This window comes from Schistocerca americana, chromosome 4, assembly GCF_021461395.2.
Source record: "Schistocerca americana isolate TAMUIC-IGC-003095 chromosome 4, iqSchAmer2.1, whole genome shotgun sequence".
Taxonomy (NCBI): domain Eukaryota; kingdom Metazoa; phylum Arthropoda; class Insecta; order Orthoptera; family Acrididae; genus Schistocerca; species Schistocerca americana.
The window spans coordinates 498,044,673-498,057,516 of NC_060122.1; positions in this window are offsets into that span (position 1 = coordinate 498,044,673).

Consider the following 12,844-nt stretch of genomic DNA (forward strand, 5'->3'; position numbering starts at 1 on the left):
AATAAATGTGTTGGATTGACCTTAGTGAGTTATGTGCAATCGAAGTAAGGGACCCAGTCCTTCATTAGTGCTTAACAGTGGCGTGTAGTTCGGGTTGTGAGTCCGTGCTCGGGCCAATGTTACTAAACAGGCACCCACATGTGTGTTTGTCACAATCTGCCACCAGGAACAGGCGCAGAGTGGTTCGACATTCGATAAGGAATAAAATCTTACCTCACCTTAAAAGGAGAAAAGACTTGAAAGGGAAAACAGTAGAAAATACTTACAACATATATTACTTAGAATGTTCGATGTAGGAGTTAATGTGAGATTAACAGGTTTGTGCAGAAGAGAAGGAAATGAAAGAGACTATTACAGTAAAAGAAAAAGTATCATCCCTCCAAATATTCCTAACATTGAAGGAATAACAAACAGAAAAATTTCTTTGCACATCACCATTAGCTAAGACATCGCGTTCGCCAGTTCTGCTTACAATAATCGTCTGCTGAGTTGAGAGCTCCAAGTGTTAACCGTAGATAAGAAAGACATGGTCACTAAGGCGTTTATCTGATGTACGTATATAGGAGTGCGGACTGTTGAACTCCGGATTGTGTGTCGAGAGCCGTGTGGACAACAGGCCGGAATGCGTCGCTGTCCCCTGCAGATCATCGCCGCCGTAACAGGTGGGTCTACGTTTTCCACGTGCGTTTCTTGGGTCTACGTTTTCCACGTGCATTTCTTCCGTGGTGTAACTACAGTCATACTCGACTGCACGATGAATGACAGATGACACGTGCGTGGAAAACATATTGTTTCTTGTTTTGGGTGGTGCATGATTGACTAACATTACTTTTATATCCGATAGTCCATTGTCCAATGATAAAAGAATAATAGTGAATGTAGGGCTTATTCAACTTATGTAAGAACTATGTAAAAGCTTGACAACTGTTTTTTATGTCCAAACCGCTGATAGTGAATGAAATGCTTAACGCCTGTTCGATTATTGGGAAATAAATATAATATCATTCACAAGTTTTATGACCATGACTTCTATTAAACACATCCAAGCTGCTGAGGAACAGTTCCTTAAACAGTAGTAAAAGACACATATTTCATAATGCACTCATTCTGTTGATTTTGGAACTTTTCTACCATCAACCCTGAAACTAAATATGCTGACCATATGCCAGCATAGAGTGTATTTCGAAACTGAGTAGGTAAGAGTGTTGAACCTAGAAACAGTTTTCAGACACAAGTTTAATGTATTTTCTTATTTCATTTTTAAATGAAGACATTCACTTTTTACGTGCTGCAGTCTCTTTTATGAAACTACAAAAATTACTCCAGAAAATCATGGTTTTTACAAATGTAAAAACGTGGCCCAAGGCACATCATGTACTTAGGAACAAATTCTCTTCTGAAATTTAAAAGCGTTGCATTAGAGAAATTCTTGTCAGTGTTGTATTTAGTGCATAAATGGAAACAAGTGTTCGGTACAACACGCGGAAGCACACCATTAATCAAACGCACCGAGAAAACCAGAGAAATTACACCACTGCATTTTGTCGTCTATCTCTCACATTATTACTCTACTACACGCTGATAATCAGTAAGAGAAATCAAATTAAGTGGAAGTACTATCAAAAAGCAGTTAAATGTTAGATAAATTTTGGAATTAAAGCTATTCGAAACTAACTCAATTTCAAGATGGCTATAACGTTAAGACATTACAGAAACTCAGTTAATTTGCAAATATCACACATTTCACGATAAAAGACCTTCAGTTTCAAGGTATGAGATAGTGAACGACAGGAGAAGTATGTCTTAACCTCCAACTCGTTATATAACTAATTTTAAAACCATTCTGAATTTTTCAGAATGAAATTTTCACTCCGAAGCGGAGTGTGCACTGAAATGAAACTTCTTGGCAGATTAAAACTGTGTGCCGCCCCGAGAATCGAACTCAGGACCTTTGCTTTTCGCGGGCAAGTGCTGTACCGTTCCTTTTTTTGCTGATCTCATTTTGTTCGTTATTGTTCGTTGCATGTGTTCGTCGCGGACGTCCCATGACACCTGTTCATGTTCATCGTTGATCCTTCACTCAGTTTTTTATTACAGACGGCAGCTAAGCCTCTGACCGAACACGCTGAGCTATCGTGCCGGCAACCTATCTGAGCTACCCAACCACTAATCGTGACCCGTCATGACAGCTGTAATTCCGCCAGTACCTCGTCTCTTACGTTCCAGGAATGCTAGTTCTCCAAGGTCTGCAGGAGAGCTTCTGTGATGTTGGAAGGCAGAAGTGGAAGTATTGGCGGAATTAATGCTGTGAGGGCGGGTCGTGGGTCGTGCTTGGGTAGGTCAGATGGTAGAGCACTTGCTCACGAGAGGCAAAACTCCTGAGTTCGAGTCTCGGTCCGCCACACAGTTTTAATCTGCCAGGAAGTTTCATACGGAATTTTACTCACCATAAAATTGTGTAACTGCAGGATCTCTATATACAGGGTGTCTCATCTAACTCTGCCACCTCAAATATCTCTGGAACAACAAAAGATATTAAAAAACGGTTTTCATCAGCATGAACGTACGGCAGCGGCTTAGGAAACCAAATACTATATGAAATTTTAAAACGTAAACAAATGCTATTTTCAACACAAACTTGTGTATTTTTAAATGAACACCCCAATTATTTCGTATGAAATCAGTTGCACGAAAAATCACAAAAATAATGGCGTTGGTTGCATCTCAATGCGTCAATTACATCCCGAGAAATTGCGAAGCGATGTTGACGCTTGAAATATATGAAGAGCACAGCTAGCGCACGTCCTGAGACTGAAGTGTGCACCTCACGCTGCCTGTGTCAGGGGATCACACAATGGGAAGGTATGAACAAGCCACAAATATAAACAAGCAACACGTCCAACGCAAAGTTACGTTTTTCAAATTGTAAATGTATGTTTATTCTAGCGAAATGACAAGTAGGGTTACAATTAGAGATAACACACTTGAATTCACTTTGCTAAACACATTTACTAGTGCCCTGTCGTCCACAGAAACTGTATTGTTGTGTATTACATCAATGAAACTGACCAATGAAACTGTGTCACGTCAACGTATGTTCGAAGTGCCCTCCGTTTGCATCAATACACGTTTGCAGACGTGTAACGAGAGAGTGTTGCACAGATTATAGAGTTTCTACAGGTATTGCCGCAGTAATACGATGTTACATATCCTCTACTGTCGTTGGGAGTTCTTGATACACTCTGTCTCTCACTGCGCCCCAGAGAAAGAAGTCTAATGGCGTCAAGTCGGGGGACTGCTGGCCATCGCACAGTACCTCCCCGCCCCATCCACCTATTTGGAAATGTCGCATCTAGAACGTCTCTGGCAACTTTTACATTGTGTGCGGGACACCCATCACGTTGCAACCCCATTGATAGATGAGTTTCCAATCCTAGATCCTCCATGAGGAGCGCTATTCTGGATTGAAGAACCATATCGCTGTCCATTCAACGCTCCACTGTAAATATAGGGACCTACAATACAGTTAGCAATGATATTGCACCAAACATTGACACTCCACTGTTGTTAATGAGCAACTTGGCGAATCCAGTGGGGATTTTGCACGGACCAGTAGTGCATGCTCCGCAGATTCACATTACCATGATTTGTAAATGAAGCCTCGTCCGTAAATAACGTGTTGCTTAGGAATACTGGATTACCTTGCAACTGATGAAGTGCAAAACTACAGAATGCAATGCGGGATTCAAAATATTCCCATACAGTTCTTGGTGCAGTGAGATATGGAACGGATGAAACCGATGCCTATGCAAGACTTTGTACACACTACTGTGACTTATTCCTACACCTCGTGCGATTTCTCGTACACCCACCTGAGGACTGTGCGCTATAGCAGCCAGAGCAGCAATTTAGTTTCCATTGCCAGTCGCTGGCGTTGTACGTCGACGTTTTTTGAGAGCCCAGCTTCCTATTTCCGTGAGTATCTTGCAGGTGTTGCCAGTGGTTCGACGTGACGGACACCGCCGATCTGGGTAGCGTTCAGCATACAGTGTCACAGCTGCGGTTGCATTTCAGTGACGTTCACCATAAATTAAAATAATATGTAGTTTTTCTTCATTACTGAAGGCCGGCATATCGACTAGATGAAGGCAAATGCAACAAGCCACAAGAAAACAGGTTTTAATGTGGCAACGTATGTAAATTACGTTACAGTATGAGAGCAGTTCAGCAGACCAGATTAGGTGACACTTGTACACTGAAGGTAGAGCGCGCCGTGGTAACATTGGTATGTTTACGGCAGGATACAGGCGCCAGTGCAGGTAACCCCTGCTCTGAGCACAGTGCTACATGCGACGCATTACGTCAGTATTTGTGACGCCGTTGCTCTCCTTTACAAGCCACATATTTCAGAACTTACGAGCTTTAGAAACGTGAAACCAAGTGTGTTGCCACTAATTGTACCTCTAGTTGTCATTTCGCAACAATAAACATTATGCGCAAGACATCTATAATTCTGATACCGCATTATTTGACACATTAAGGGAGGTGGACCGGTTCAAGTAAGGTACAGCTCAAGAAGGGTCTAAACTATCCCTCTTTATGAGAACCATCGATGAAATATGGGCAATGATGTTTTGTCATACAATACCACACCATACATTAACACTCTACTGACGTAGTACGTCAATCACATCACGAATACCGGCAGCGTGAGGTGCACGCTTGAGTCTCAGGACGTGCGCTAACTGTGCACTTTATTTATTTCAAACTTCAACTTCGCTTCGCCATTATTTTTGTGATTTTTCATGCTATTGATTGCATACGAAATAATAGGGGATGTCCATTTAAAAATATACATGCTTGTGTGGAAAATAGTATTTGTTTACGTTTTAAAATTTCGCATAGTATTTAGTTTCCTAAGCCTCTGTCGTACGTTCATGCTGGTGTAAACCATTTTTGAATATCTATTGTTGTTCTAGATATATTTGAGATGGCAGGGTTAGGTGAGACGCCCTGTATAAAAGGCAGTGTCCCGAATGACTGACTCACTCACTCACTGCCTCATCATACCAGCCCGAACTTCTAAGGAAAAAAACTTGAAATATGGAGATGGTGTTAATCTTATGCTGTAAGCGCCATTTAAGAAGGAATTTTTCAGTTACACCCCAAAGGGGGTGAAATTATAGATGAAAGGTCTTTTGAAAATACACTACTGGCCATTAAAATTGCTACACCAAGAAGAAATGCAGATGATAAACGGGTATTCATTGGACAAATGTATTATGCTAGAACTGACATGTGATTACATTTTCACGCAGTTTGGGTGCATAGATCCTGAGAAATCAGTACCCAGAACAGCCACCTCTGGACGTAATAACGGCCTTGATACGCCTAGGCATTGAGTCAGAGCTTAGATGGCATGTACAGGTACACCTGCCCATGCAGCTTCAACACGATACCACAGTACATCAAGAGTAGTGACTGGCGTATCGTGACGAGCCAGTTGCTCGGCCACCATCGACCAGACGTTTTCAATTGGTGAGAGATCTGGAGAATGTGCTGGCCAGGGCAGCAGTCGAACATTTTCTGTATCCAGAAAGGCCCGTACAGGACCTGTAACATGCAGTCGTGCATTGTCCTGCTGAAATGTAGGGTTTCGCAGGGATCGAATAAAGGGTAGCCATGGGTCGTAACACATCTGAAATGTAACGTCCAAAGTGCCGTCAATGCGAACAAGAGGTGACCGAGACGTGTAACCAATGGCACCCCATACCATCACGCCGGGTGATACGCCAGTATGGCGATGACGATTACACGCTTCCAATGCGCGTTCACCGCGATGTCGCCAAACACGGATGCGACCATCATGATGCTGTAAACAGAACCTGGATTCATCCGAAAAAATGACGTTTTGTCATTCGTGCACACAGGTTCGTCGTTGAGTACACCATCGCAGGCGCTCCGGTCTGTGATGCAGCGTCAAGGGTGACCGCAGCCATGGTCTCCGAGCTGATAGTCGATGCTGCTGCAAACGTCGTCGAACTGTTCGTGCAGATGGTTGTTGTCTTGCAAACGTCCCCATCTGTTGACTCAGGGATCGAGACGTGGCTGCACGATCTGTTACAGCCATGCGGATAAGATGCCTGTCATCTCGACTGCTAGTGATACGAGGCCGTTGGGATCCAGCACGGCCTTCCGTAGTACCCTCCTGAAGCCACCGATTCCATATTCTGCTAACAGTCATTGGATCTCGACCAACGCGAGCAGTAATGTCGCGATACGATAAACCGCAATCGCGATAGGCTACAATCCGACCTTTATCAAAGTCGGAAACGTGATGGTACGCATTTCTTCTCCTTACACGAGACATCACAACAACGTTTCGCCCGGTAACGCCGGTCAACTGCTGTTTGTGTATGAGAAATGGGTTGGAAACTTTCCTCATGTCAGCACTTTGTAGGTGTCGCCAGCGGCGCCAACCTTGTGTGAATGCTCTGAAAAGCTAATTATTTGCATATCACAGCATCTTCTTCCCGTCGGTTAAATTTCGCGTCTGTAGCACGTCATCTTCGTGGTGTAGCAATTTTAATGATTAGTAGTGTATGTCGGTATTAAGGCGATTTTGAAGTTTCACTACGAAAACTGGAATTTGGTTCCTCAATCAGAAATTAAAAAAAAACAGGTGTTTCAGTATTTTTGGAAATTCAACCAGTAAGTGGTCAAAAAATGAGTGAAATCTTTTTTGGAAATAAATCATTGTTAAAGACAATGCTATAAGATTTCTGAAGCTATGTCTATAAAAACTGGTTATTGACTTCTCAGTTACAAACGAAAATATATGTTTCAGTGTTTTTGGGAATTCAACCCCTAACGTGTTTAAAGAATGGATTAAACGTTTCATGAGAAGACTTCATTATGAAAGCGTTTTTAAGGCTAAATCCATGAAAATTTGAATTTCGATTCTCAGCTAGAAATAAATCGTTTTACTGTTTTTGAAAAGTTAACTCACATGAGGGTTGATATAGAGGATGCAAGTTTTTATGGAAATAATTCATTATACAATCATTTTTGAAGCTAAATCTACAAAATTTCTATTTGACTTCTCTGTTACAAAGAAAAAAAATACGCATTTCGCTAAGGGAGAGAAACGTTTTATGAAAATATTTCATTGTGAAAGCTAAAATGCTTGAAAATTAGTGTTTGGCTTCTCGGTTGGAAATGAAAAATACGTGTTTCATTGGTTTTGGAAATTCAACCCATAAGGAGGTGAAACAGGGCCACTGAATCATCATCCCCACCAGCCGAAACCGCTAAAGATAAAATCTTGAAATTTGGAGAGGGTGTGCAGATTATACTTTGGCGTCATTTAAAAGGAGATTCGTCGAAATTACACTCCTGAGTGAGTGAAACAGGGGATAAAAAATTGTATGAAAATATTTATTTATAAAAAAATATTATAGCTAAATCTTTGAAAATTGGTATTTCACTTCTCGGTTACATATAAAGAAATATGTGTAAGGGAATGAAAGTTTCTACGGAAATATCTCCAATAGAAGGCGAATGGTATAATGAACAAAACTTTGGATTCCACCTACTAGAACCGCTTTTTGATCAGAAGTACATTCGGAAAAGGCCATGCTTCTATAGTCTTAAAGAGCGTGGAAAATTGAGATGTTGCAATTTGTGAACAACATAAAAAATTCGATTAAAGAAAGGAAAAAATACTGTATAGGCTATACAGTATACAATATTGTAAATGGCTTCAATATATCGTACAGCACATAAAAATGTAGCGCTCGAAATATTTACAAATGCTGCAAAAAACACAATCTCATGTCAAGCAGCAACAAAAGCTGTAGAAAATTGAGGAAACTGCAAACACTGAACAGAAAACGTCATAGGTCCCTCTGTACACTACCCTCTAGAAACAGCACTCTCCCCTACATGAAACCAAGGTTAAGACGAATTCACCATCTGCGCAGAGATGTGTCGATAGCTGCCTAAAACGAGAAATTGTCCGGTCGTTGCATCGATGGTGACTCCTTTTGAGATACAAGATTTGAACCATGCAGCTGTAACTGTATTACCTTTAGATAATCATTAAGATTATTGCCTCTACAGTCTTGTCCGAGAGATTACATCTATGCTCTAAACCGTCGCCTCTTAAGTCAGTAGATAAACTTGCTAACTTCCGACTCCTTCAGTCTGTAGCTGACAAAATACTCTAACCGATCGTTATCGTAAACCGTTATCAGCTACTGTCCTCCCGATAACACTTCTAACCGCACTCCCGTCAACTGATCAACTTATTGTCAAGAGGAATGGTTATTACAGAATTGCTCCCGACATACAATGTGGTAATACCCAGCTCTGAAATACAAAGACAACAGTGTTATCGCAGCTGTCGTAGTTAGCTATACTGAACTCTTTTATCAGGGGACAAATATGAACCTGACAAATACGGCCTGCAGATTTAGTGAGACGGAGAACAGAATACATTTACGTCGAAAAACAAGTAGAACTTTCACTATGAGTTGCCGTCTCTGATTCATAACTACAGAACCTAAGAATGAAAAAGGAAGAAAAAATGAATTCGAACCTTTTACTGACGGCAAGTACGTAGAGTGTTCAAATGTGGATGACAAGTTAAGACTATTTCAACTAGTTACGTATGCTGAAACAAAACTTGTCGGAAGGTATATAAAATATTATTGCAACATGTCAAACATGGTAATATTTATCTTCAACAAAGTTGGGAATCATGATTTCCGACGGCTGCCACACTCAACTGGTGAAGATGGTTCTTTCGCCTAACCCCTCCTCCACCCCCCCCCCCCCCCCACCTCAGTTGTTACATCTTATATATATAATCAAGAATCAGCGAAATACATCTGTGTTAAGCGTATTACTTCAAAATCGTAACCTGTTTATGAGATAAGGTGCCGGCCGGAGTGGCCGTGCGGTTCTAGGCACTACAGTCTGGAGCCGAGCGACCGCTACGGTCACAGGTTCGAATCCTGCCTCGGGTGTGGATTTGTGTGATGTTCTTAGGTTAGTTAGGTTTAATTATTTCTAAGTTCTAGGCGACTGATGACCTCAGAAGTTAAGTCACATGGTGCTCAGAGCCATTTGAACCATTTGAGATAAGGTATCCAGTTAGGAAAGAGAGTATAAGTCTGTCAACTGCCTGTGTCTTTTTGTTCTTCTTTCCGATACGTATTTGAGAGTAAAGACTCCATCATGAAGGTTCACAAGATTTGCTTGTGGTTTTCTGTCATAACCTGGTGAAACGATCGCAACTGCAGGGTGTTACGTTGTTATGCAAAGGAAAGCCTCGAGTAAAATTAGAAAACCCTGATTTGGAGCTTTCGGGAATAAAAATCTAAAATATAGTTAGTCGAGGGAATTCTTTACATACTATACAGGATGATTCAGTGACAGTTTTACAAACTTTCAGGGATGATGGAGAACGGTAAATGTATGAGTTTGATGTAAGCGACCGTCGTGCGGGAACGATCTAGTCGAACGTTATAAGCGAAAATCGTTCCCATACCTCTGGCAGTGGGAAGATACGCATTTTAGAACCCGTGGTTACTAGAAAATTTTTTCTTGTCTTCGTCCATACTGCTTCCTCCAAAAATATGGGAAGCAAAGAGCTTGCAGTAGAAGAGGTTCACTGAAGAAGGTATGAGAACGATATTCGCTTATAATTTTCGACTCGGTCGTATCCAGACCGGGGTCGCTCGCCACAAATTGATAAATTTACCCTTCCCTGGAAGTTTGTAAAATCATCATGTACTCACTCTGTTTGTGTCACGGGAAGGCATTACGCATTTGTTAAAATGAAAATAAGGGAAGAGGTTTCTGGAACTTGGTTAACATTTCTTCAGGAGCTGAAATGTGCTTCCAGTATGAGTTTGCGTCTCCTGTTTTGTAGCTCTGCAGTCTTGACAGGTTTCGCAACTTGATCTAACACAAAAAGGATATTATTCTTCAGAAAGAGATGTAGTGTTTTTTATGCTGAAATGAAATCATTGGACACTGTTGGTTTGATTGTTCAGACACTCCTGATCGCATTTATTAAACAACACGTAGATAATTTTCTTGTTGTTCATTTGAAGTATGACATCAAAGATAGCGTTTCATGGTATCCTCCAGTTCCGCTATTGACCCAACATAGACTTCCTATGCGGAAGTTAGCGGGCGATTGTAAGTCTCGGGAAGTGTAGTGGACATGGGATTTGAACTTTACAGCTATCATCGAGGTGCTGCTGCTTTCTTCACGTTCATATAAAATTCGGTTTTATGCACTTTATCCTGACTGATGACGCCACATTCCACTCACAGCATACATAAAATCAACGGTCTCTCGTCGCATTAGCGATATGAACTTGAAAGGGAAAAACAGTAATAAATACCAGTTTTATGAAGAGACAAATTCCATTTTCCATCTTGGCTGCATTACAGTCATGAAGATTTATTTCACATGGTCAGCTGATTTCGATGATGTGACACATTCATGTGCTTACTCATAACCTCATAATTTTACACAGTGCATGAACGTGTGGGTGTATTCAAGACACGTCTGTCATTGATATAAGGGACCGTGGTCCAGGAACGATCAAGTCGAAAGTTATTAGCGAAAATCGTTATCATATTTCTGACAGTGGACTTCTTCCACTAAAAGCTCTGTGGTTTCCATATTTAAGGACGAAAATAATGAGTGAGGGATATTATTCTCGTCAAAGTCTACTACGATGGCAGCTATACGTTTGAATGACAGACTTACCTTATATACACTCACACATTCATGGACTGTAAAATTTAGAGGTTATGAGTAACCGCGTGGAAATGTCACACCATCGAAATCAGCTGATCATGTTAAACAGATGTCTATGATCGCTTTACAGTACGGGGTAGCAACAGCAGTTGCATTTACTGGTTCCATTGATACGCAACCGGTTTCGGTGTTACACTACACCATCTTCAAGTCCTCTGCGACCGTGGGCGATCACATTGATGCCGGAAATCATTATTATACGTTCTGTATTGTAGTTTCTGTAGGAGGTACAAACCATCGGCTTCCCTAAATTCGAGCGTCTTATCGCTTGTGACGTGTACAGTGGCAGGCTATAAATTTAACTGAAGAACTGACTCTGGATGATCATGTTGATACCGGCGACCATTGTTATATTTTACGTGTTACACTTCAATAGAAGTTCCAAAATCTTGGCGTCAGCTAAACTGAAGCTTCTTATTGCCTATGGTGTGTACTCACCTCAGCTGATGTATTGCCAACGTGTACGTCACAGATTATAAGAAGCTTCAGTTTGTGGATACCGATATTTTAGACATTCTACAGAGAGTATAATAATGATTCTGTGTATCAGTGTGATCACCCACAGCTGTAGGGGGCCTGAGAATGGTGCAATCTGACACCAAACCAGTTGCGAATGAATCAAGTCAGTACGTAGCGCTGATGATGTTATCCTTACTACATATAAGATACAACAACAACGGTTGTTGCAATATCCACCAGAAGATGGATGTACGGGGAAGGTGGGAAATGGAATTGTTTTTCCATAAATTTGTGGCTGCAGCAGCCGACATAAAAAAGTTACCATTTTCATGCACTGAACGGCAGTTGTATCGTTTATATAGGAATTTGCTTTTAGAATCTTGCTGACGTATTTTGAGCTAAATAACTTACATATGAATATCGTTAGGGACCAATGTAAGACGGCCCTTGACGTAGATTTGAGGCACGTCATAAGTTGTTATCGTAAAGATACTGGTGCTCTAAAAATAAACAAAGGAATTCTCGTTAACTTATGCCTTAGTTCAAAAGAGTAGCGATCCAGCTATTTCACCCTTTGCATAGAACAGCTGTTCATTCACAGTTGGCACACGTTGCAGCACAGGTTGTTCATCTGACAAAAAAGCGCTATATTCTGATCTTAGGCCTACAGATTACTGAAGCTCTCTCAGTCTGTCTTCAATAATATTCAACTCCAATTGGCTTTTAAGTAGCAGCCGTTCATTTAATAAGACTGATAAAACATATAAGTGACTTATTATTATGATGTACAGTTTATGGTTATGGTTCAAATGGCTCTGAGCACTATGGGACTCAACTGCTGTGGTCATAAGTCCCCTAGAACTTAGAACTACTTAAACCTACCTAACCTAAGGACATCACACACATCCATACCCGAGGCAGGATTCGAACCTGCGACCGTAGTGGTCGTGCGGTACCAGACTGTAGCGCCTTTAACCGCTCGGCCACTCCGGCCGGCTTTATGGTTATGGGCGATAGCACTACGGTCATTTATTAACTAAGAAGAGCGATTTGGATCTCTCTTCCGCCACCATGAGCGTCGTAAGATATTGTCCAGCCAAATAAAATCTTGCCATCCCACAGTGCAGAGGCACTCTAACATGGTGTCTAATCTGACTGCACAATACGTATCGTGTCCAACACTAAGATGGCAAATATTAACATACGTTTCAGAACGATAGCGTGACTTCGTAGCAGAGCAGTCAGGGCGTCAGACTGGCATGCATGGGGCCCGAGTTCAATTCCTGGTACTGGCAGGGATTTTTCGTTGGAACGGAGTGCGTTCAGCCTCGTTAGTGCAGTTAAGATGCTGCTTGAAAGAAGAGTGACAGCTCCATGGTCTGGAAGACTGACAACGACTAAAAGATCCACGTGCTCACCCCGTAAATCTCCATACAGCAACAAAACGATGCGATAAGCCAGAGGATGGCGCAGCGGTTGGTCGGCAAGGCGTGATCATCTGGGTCTGATCGCGGAGCGTCTATTAGCGTAGAAGTATAGCCTGGT